We start from the raw sequence: 8,903 nt of genomic DNA, 5'->3' as shown, positions 1-8,903 counted from the left end.
CGATTGCTAAAAGGAAGTGCTACTTTCTCCTTTATTTTTCTCCCCTGCTTGTCTTTAATATTCCTTTCCTCAACACAAATAAATCCCACAAAAGCAAGCAAGAAACCTAAGCTCTTTAATCTTTAATACACATAGGTTTGCTTCTTTATTCATCTCACTATAAGGTGATTATTTACGACTATGGTTACCACTTATGATCTTGAAATAAAAAATTGTTAACTATATCCTATTAAAATCCCAACCATAATTCATGAACTTGAAATCTCAATCACAAAATCAAAATGTATGTTTGAATATAAAAACATAAATCTAACTACTTGGAAGCTTTTTGGATTTGACACGAGTATTCCCTCCTATTCCACAACCATGAACCATGCAAGCAACTTTGAGGTCAATGTATCCTTGTCTCGATAATGGAACCAAAATGTTGGGAAATACATGCTCAACATGATGGGATGTTTGAAAAAACCCTTGTTATTTCAAGAGCTTTGAACACTTAGTTGGTGACTACCTCTCATATGGTGGACAATAGATTTACCATATATACACACCTTGTATCCAAAGTCATCATTACAATTGCACAAATTAGTTATGGAGGACCTTCTTAGTCAAGGGATATCTTTAGTATACACTTAGCAAAGGGATGTATTTAGCATACACTCAGGTTACTCCTTGAGTGATGTGTCTTCTATCATGTAATCACTTGTATTTAGTTGACTTATTATATACAAGGAAAAGAGAAAAGAGAAACAAAAAATAAAGACTTACTGTGTTGGGATTGGCACCACATCACAACTTTGTACTAACTAGGTCCTCAAGTGTGGGACAACTTTTCAAGTTTACTCAAAATTGGACCCAACATCTAGTTGAACATGCATGCACACCATATTCGAAGTCTATTGAAAGAGCATGTTGATAGGGCTATTCTAGGAAACTTGGACATGACTACATGTAGCATTGTGTGAGACGATTAGTCTAATATTCAATGATGTCCATTGATAAACACTATATTGGTTTCAACAAGGGGGGAGATATTGTTTAAATCCAAAGATAGAAAAGGAAATATTAAATCATATGAGCATATTGGGGAGATGTTGTGCAAAACCATTGAAAAGATAGGGCTTCACTATGTTATGTAGGTGGCTATTGACAAAGAACTACCAAAATGCTACCATACATATACAAGAGTGCTATTCACAGATTACCAACAGTGGATCCAACACCCACTTGCTCAATTTAGTATTGAAAGATTGGTATGAAAAGGAGAATGTAGCTTGGTTTGCTATTATCATTGCTGATGATTATAGGAAAATTGTAAGTTTTCTTTTCAAGAGAGAGTAAGTGCTTTACATTTACCATGCTCAAATGTCATGCATGTTAAATATTTCGACCCTTAGACATGATTTTGTATTCACTTTCATATGTTGGAGCAAGGGCAAGATTATTGTGATAAACATGTTCTTGTGTGTATATATTTATAATTGGGAAGTCGAGCAAAGTGAGAAAATGAGAGGCAAGGTTGTTGAGTTGCATTCCAATTGTCTAAATAAAGATAATTGGTGGTATTCTATGGTTGATGCATACCATGTAATGTTGTTTTTCATGTATTCCATATGCAAAATGGATCTAATGGTGTCTAACATGTTAGAATATTAGAGTGGTAGCATGGGAAAGTGTGCACAAGAGGCAGAAGAGAACTTGACAAAGTACGAGAACAAAATCTTGCTTAGTAAATTGCTCAGATGTACAACTAGGGTACTCACACACACATTGGGAGTGACCCTCAGAACTATCTAAATAGCCTCTGAATGGCTAGGGTTAGGGTTTCATCTACCCTCTAGTCCATCCACAATCATCTACTCTTATCCACCCATGTATATAGTGGGTTCACATACCTATCTCCCAACACCCACCCCCCAATGCCAAAGTGGCATTGGATTAAAGGTCATGTTAATGTTGCCCCCCTTCAATCAATGGTATGCCTTTATAAATCAGGCTAAAGGAGTGCTTATAGGTAGATGACCTAAATATTTAGAAGAGTTGATCATCAGATAATGTGGAGGCATAGTTGGCCTCCAATTGTTTTGGTTCTTCAGGGGTGGTAGGGCATTTACTAGTGATATGCTCTGTCTTCTTACATTTTTTGCACTTCATTTTGTCAATATATTTTTTCCAATAGTTTCTTAGAATATGTCTCTTTTTATTGCAAAAGGAGCATGTAGTGGAAATTGTGTGAACCAAGAGTTTATCACGGATTGTTGAAGTAGATGCATGACTAGTGCTACCTTATTTCTAGTTTCTTTTCTCCTAAGCTAAACAAGATTTGATGATGCTTTCTAAGGTCGAATTAGAGAAAATTTGTAAGAGAAGTTCAAGGGTTGGGAATGCCTTCTTTACAAATTTCATGAGAATGGCAATGGTATCTTCATCATGAATTGGAGCTTGAGCTGAGTGTAGGCATGCCATGAGCCCCTTCATATGAGAGATAAACCTAGCCAAGTCTTCCCCTTGCTTATACTCTAGGCTAAAAAAATTTATCTTGAGAAAATTTTAGAGTTATTTACTCTAGCCCCATGAAGCTTTTCAAGCTCATTCCATTTCTCCTTAGCAATGGAGAGTTGGCCATTGTGATGAAGCATGATTATGGCTTGGGCTCTTTCATCATCTTCTACATCAATAGGATTGGATGGGTCAAAACTTTGGTCCCTTTGATGAAGGGCTAATAACCTCGCTCCATCATTTTGTACTTCACTAATACCTACCATGGATGAAATTATTTTCCATCAAACTTATGGATTTGAGGCCTAACATCGGCATAGGCCATGACCATGATAGGAAGATCTTACCAATTGCACTAGAAAATGGTAGTATCTAATCCTTTACAATGGCCAAGAAGTGTAGATATTGATTAATAAGTACAAGTTCAAATGTGATGTTCAACAAAATGAGATAAGAGATTATGAGTAAATGTCTATGTGCTTATAGTTAACACATAGATCTACAATGGTCAAAATGGAAATATGATACTTAAACACTTAATGAATATGCTTAAGAATAGAAGACTTTTAGATTTTTGAAAGTAACTAGCAAACAAGCAATGATCAATAAATTCAATATTAGTAATAAGCAGCACTACATTGCCAAGCATAAGTGAAGCATTTTGACATTAATCACTTGAATACTGGCACGAGGGGTCAACTTTGATTGAAAATGCTCTAAACTTGGAGCCTTTTGATCTATAATGAAGTCTAAAAATGATTAATTAGTGATTAAGATCACTACTAGTAACTTTAGTGAGAAGAAAAACTCAAAAAGGACTAAGCTTTGAAGCTTTGGCTATGGCTACTGCAAACACACAGTTAGGGTTTTGCTATGTGTGAGCAGCAAAGATGGAATTTCAAGAAACCCTCTGAGATGGAGATAGCCCACTTGGGGGGCTAGAAACACCCTATGGTGACCACATTGATTATGCCATTTGCAAGTTGCACCATTGATTTAAACTCCATGCTATAAATGCCCTATGGTGACTACCTTGATTATGCCATTTGCAAGTTGCACCATCGATTTAAACTCCATGCTACAAATTTTGAAAGATGTCATGGAGTCTCATCAATTTTGGCCTCTTACATGCACAATTTCTAGCTTTGTTATGCCACATTCTTGTGCTCTAAGTAGAGGAAGAGGTCTCTAGAAGAAACTAGGGCCTAATATGCTCTCTTTTTTTCTCCCTAGGTTTTCCAATGGAGGTGGGTATGGTAGGTAGCTATGGAGGTTAAGAGTATGATGAAGAAATGAGACTATCATCTACATTCAAGCTAAGATGTGGATAGAGAAAGCTCAATGGATTTGATATGGCTTTGATACCATGTTAGAATATCAGAGTGGAAGCATGGGAAATTTTGCACAAGAGGGAGAAGAGAGCTCAAAGTACATGAAAAATTCTTGCTTAGTAAGTTCCTCGTAGGTACAATTGGGATACTCACACACACATTAAGAGTGACCCTTAGGGATGTTTAAATAGCCTCTAAATGGCTAGGGTTAGGGTTTATTGTGCCCTCCAGCCCATTCACACTCATCCACTCTTATCCACCCTTGGATACATTGGGTTCACAGGCCTATCTCTCAACATAACATGGGGAAAGTATGGAGGATATGCTGGATAATGTAATAGAGTTTATATTCCCTTTAGAAGATTAAGGAATCCATTGCAGAGACATCACACAAATATTTCAAGGCTCCTCAAAGAAATACTTTCACTCACAACATGAACTAGAGGATGTCTAAGACTTCCATCATGGTTCAAACTGATTTGCAACATCTCATGTCTCATAGACTAATCTAACTCATGATTAACATTCAAAAACATACTAGAAGATATTTCTTGCCTTTGCACTTTCAAGGATTTATCCTATACCTAGAAGCTTATTCTCAGGGTACCTCACATCAAACACACTCTCATAGGGCAATAACTTAGATGACATAACATCTTCTTTTCACTCTTTCATTATCAAATCCTCGTGTTTCTCCTCCATATGGTCTCTATTCTCCCTCTTACATTCCTCTTGTCCAACATTAGGTCTGGATTGCTCCTAAACTTCAAGGTTACTCCCTAAGGTTAAGATAGGCCATTGATATTCGAGTTTCATATCATCATTGTACATTCCAACCTTTTCATGTGTTCCCTTAATCATGTGTCTCAATCTAAGACGCTACCCTTTGATGTATCTCTTCCAAGGTATCCTCTTGCCAATTGCTAGGAAGCTCCTCTTTATTTAGTCTAATCTTGAAACCTATTATCAAAAATTGATGATAACTCTCATCTATAAAACTCACAAAGTCATCATACATGCCCTTTCCACTAGAACTTTTTGTCATATTCTATCTTTGTCCCTTCAATGGTGACATCCTAGCTTGAGTCGTCCTTTGAAACCCTAGTATCATTTCTCTCTTTATTTCTTCACTACTATGAGTATCCCTCTATTTTTCTTCTTTCTTACTCTCTCATTGGCATAATTGTCTATTGAAAGCTCATCTTTACCACCCTCATGATCTATTAGTGTCAATGAACTCATTCACATTACTTAATTCTTGAGGATTACTAATTACACTACTCTATAGACATCCCAAATTATTTGTGCTCCTTTGATAGGAGCTCACACTTATAGGCTCTTCACCATGCTCCTCATTATATGAAACACTCTTCCTATCATAGTCAATTCTCTGTTGTGGTGTCAAAGTATAGATACTTTAGGTGTCTCTATAATAATAATTGTTCTTCTCAACTCCTCTAAGGCTTATTTTTTTGATAGTCCTCACTTGGCTCCTCACAAGTAGGCTCTTCCCTTTCATTCACATAATTGGGCACAAAAAATGATACATTCCTACTAGTGTGGTTATAACCTACTCTCTAACTCTTCTATATAGGCTTGTTTTCATTTCTAAATGTACTTACCCTCTTTTCATGTATATAGGTTTGTTCACATAATTGGGCACAAAAAAGGAGACATTCCTACTAGTGTGGCTATAACCTACTCTTTAACTATTGTATATAGGTTTGTTTTCATTTCTGAATGTACTTACCCTCTTTTCACGCATTGCAAGCTCTCTAGTCAATCCCAACTTTCTTTTCTTTTTAGCCTTCCTTTCTTGGTACTTTGTTAACCTAATAGCTTCATTAAAGGTTTGAGGATCCTTTAGTTGCACTTACACTCTCCATTCTAATCTCACTCTCCTCAAAGTAAAAGATCTTCAACATGTTTGTAGCTAATTGTCCCTCATGCAAAGTCAAGTTCTACCTTTTCCAATGTGTCTCAAAATCCCTAGCAAAATCTTCAACCCTTTGATCCATTCTGTAATGTTACAAATAATCCCCCCTAGTGTGCGTGACCTGGAGCTAGGGCAAATTTAAACCTTACAATCCTTTAATAAAAATTTTTACTTTAAAATGAAGCTTAAACTCACCTCAGTTGTCCCATTGCATGAGACACCACCTCCACAAATCGTCAAGCTGCCATGCAAGAATATATCCCATTACCACCTCCTCCTCATTAGCTTCACCCCACCATTGCCATTGCACACATATTTCCCCCCTAATTGTGATAATTAACAATTGGCATCCTAACTCAAAAACAACAAAGGAGAGAGAGAGAGAGGGTGGGCAGTGAGCATGTGATGATGGGAGTGGAGAGGGAGAAAGATAACCCCAAGGCTATAAATCCTTAACCAATTGCTATTGGGGAGGTAGTTTGTTTTTTTCCCTACAAAATGAGAGAGAGAGAGAGAGAGATATATATATATATATATATATATATATATATATATAATTAGATAGAAAAAGAAGAGAAGGGAAGAAAGAGAAGATCAAGAGGAAGGGGAATAGTGTAAGAGAAGAAGATGGAAGATAAGAGAAGGAAAAAATAGAGAAGAAGGAGAGAGAGAGAGAGAGAGAGAGAGAGAGAGAGAGAGAGAGAGAGAGAGAGAGAGAGAGAGAGAGAGAGAGAGAGAGAGAGAGAGAGAGAGAATAGGGGGAGAAAGAGAGATGTATAGAGAGGGAGAGAAAGAAGATAGAGAGGAAGAAAGAGAGATAATCGATAAGGGAAAGAGAGGGAGAGAATAAATATAGAGAAAGGAGAGAGATAGGAATAGTGGAATGGCCATTGGCACAAGGCAAATCATCTTATATTCCAGATACTAGGCTAACTAATTAGAAGATAAGGACTAGACCCTACCTAGGCCATACCCACTAATTTAGAAAATAATTCTTAGATAAATATAGATATTTGATATATATATATATATATATATATATATATATATATATATATATATATATATATATATATATATATATATATAGAGAGAGAGAGAGAGAGAGAGAGAGAAATAGAAGGAAAAAGAGATAGAAAGATAGAGAGAGAAAGAGGTAGAGATAGAGAAGGAGAGAGAGAAAGGAAGAGATAGAGAGAAACAGGAGAGGCAAAGACAAAGATATAATGAGAATAATGAGAAGGGAGGGAAATGAAAGGGTAAGCTGTGTAGCACTATTAAGGCTAGAAGCTCAAGATGATAGCATAATGGAGTCTCATACCTAGTTGCTCCATCAAACAAGCAACATCCATGACTTAAAAAGGACCCTAGGTACTTGTGTCCCTACTCTTGTTCTTGACAATTTTGAATCCAAAACCTAATGGAATAGAAAAGGAAGAAAGTTATTCAAGTCTTTCACAACCTTTCACAAATAGTGCATAGCAACACGATTGAAGCATCATTTTTTGCTGACTACTCAATAATAGTTCATATAATTTGTAACCTGTTAGCAGATAAAACTTTTTTTTAGTTCCACATAGACACCTCAAAGATCATGGATTCAAAATTTGTAACCTATGCACATTTAGTATACTCTAAAATTACTTTTCATAACCTTGCATGTCTAAAAGGGGGCTCGAAATGGCCTCATATGACAAAAAAGCCTCAGATACCAAATCTCATAGCAATTTGAGATTTTTGTTTAGCCCTGCTTTTGGTGCCTCCACAAGCACTATGCAAGAGAAAGAGTGGAAGAATGGGAGAGCTTCTTACTTGTTGCTTGCTTGTTCAATTCCTTGCTTCTTTTCCTTCACTTCAACCTTCAAAACTAGCCTCTTTCAGTGATAGTACTCTGATACCATGTCACAAATCACATGGTGGGGGAACTAGCTAGAGTTGTTGTGTCAAACACATGCCATAAACACAAGAGAAAGCTTACTCAAGAACACAAGAGGAGAGATGGAGACTAAAACAATTTCTTTCTAGTTTCTTCTTCTTTTTCACACAATACAATGTACTCAAAGTATAGATGTAGAGGTGAGTACAAGCTCAACCGCCAAGACCCATGGACCACTTATTGTTCAAGCATTTCAAGCAAGCACTAATGGCTACCTCTCACATAGCCGATGAGCCATACCTCTTTCTAGGAGTGTCATGAGCTTACCTTGATCTCCAATTGAGTTTCTTCCTCTCTCAAGCACTTTGATAGCTCCACGATTCTTGATGCAAGCTCAAACATCCTCAAACCTCCACCTTTAAGCTCCATCCACCATAGCCACGTGTGAGACGAGAGAAGAGAATAAAAGAAGAAAAGAGGAGATGGAGCTTGGAGCTTGGAGGTGGAGGTTTAAGGATGCTTGAGCTTGCATCAAGAATGGTGGAGCTATCAGAGTGCTTGAGAGAGGAAGCAACTCAATCGGGCAATGCAAGGCACACCATGATTTATTTTAAGAGCGTTAGGCTCTAACTTGTGGGCTCTGACCCACGGGCTCTATCCCATGCAAGTTTTAAAGGTAGATGGGTGGTAGGAAGGAAGCTAGGAAGATAGGAGAATAATGGAAAAAGGGCCTAGGCCGGCCATGGAAAAAAGGAAATAAGGGGATGACCACCGAACAAGGATTTAGGGTTTTATATGAGAGGTATCCATTAGTGCTCACTTGAAATACTTCAACAATCAGTGGTCCGTGGGTCTTAGCGGTTGAGGTTGTGCTCACCTCTACAATAGATAAGATACAACATAAAGAAAAGTAGCCTATTAAGTCAAACAATGGATTAATAACTATACTAATTAATTGATTTTATAACTATGACAATTGTAGGTAGGTCTAACAAGCTGAATATAATAAGTGATAAGTCACTGGCCATGGGAGGATCATAATGACCACCAATGTGCTAAGTCTAGATCTATGAACCCATCTAACCAAGAGGTCCATCATCAATGTGGACATGTGTTGAGCTTGCCATCTCAACAAGGTTGGTTAGCATGAGAGCTGGCTACAATAAAATATCCACCACCACTAAGCTCTAGTTAGGAAGTTAGACCCACATGTTGGTCTGGTAGCTCATACAAGGACAAAAAACCTCCATAGCACAAGGAT

Source organism: Lygodium microphyllum, chromosome 27, assembly GCF_053477565.2.
Source record: "Lygodium microphyllum isolate KBCC chromosome 27, Lygodium_microphyllum_v1.1.10, whole genome shotgun sequence".
NCBI classification, from domain to species: Eukaryota; Viridiplantae; Streptophyta; class Polypodiopsida; order Schizaeales; family Lygodiaceae; genus Lygodium; species Lygodium microphyllum.
Note: the sequence above shows the minus strand (reverse complement) of the source record.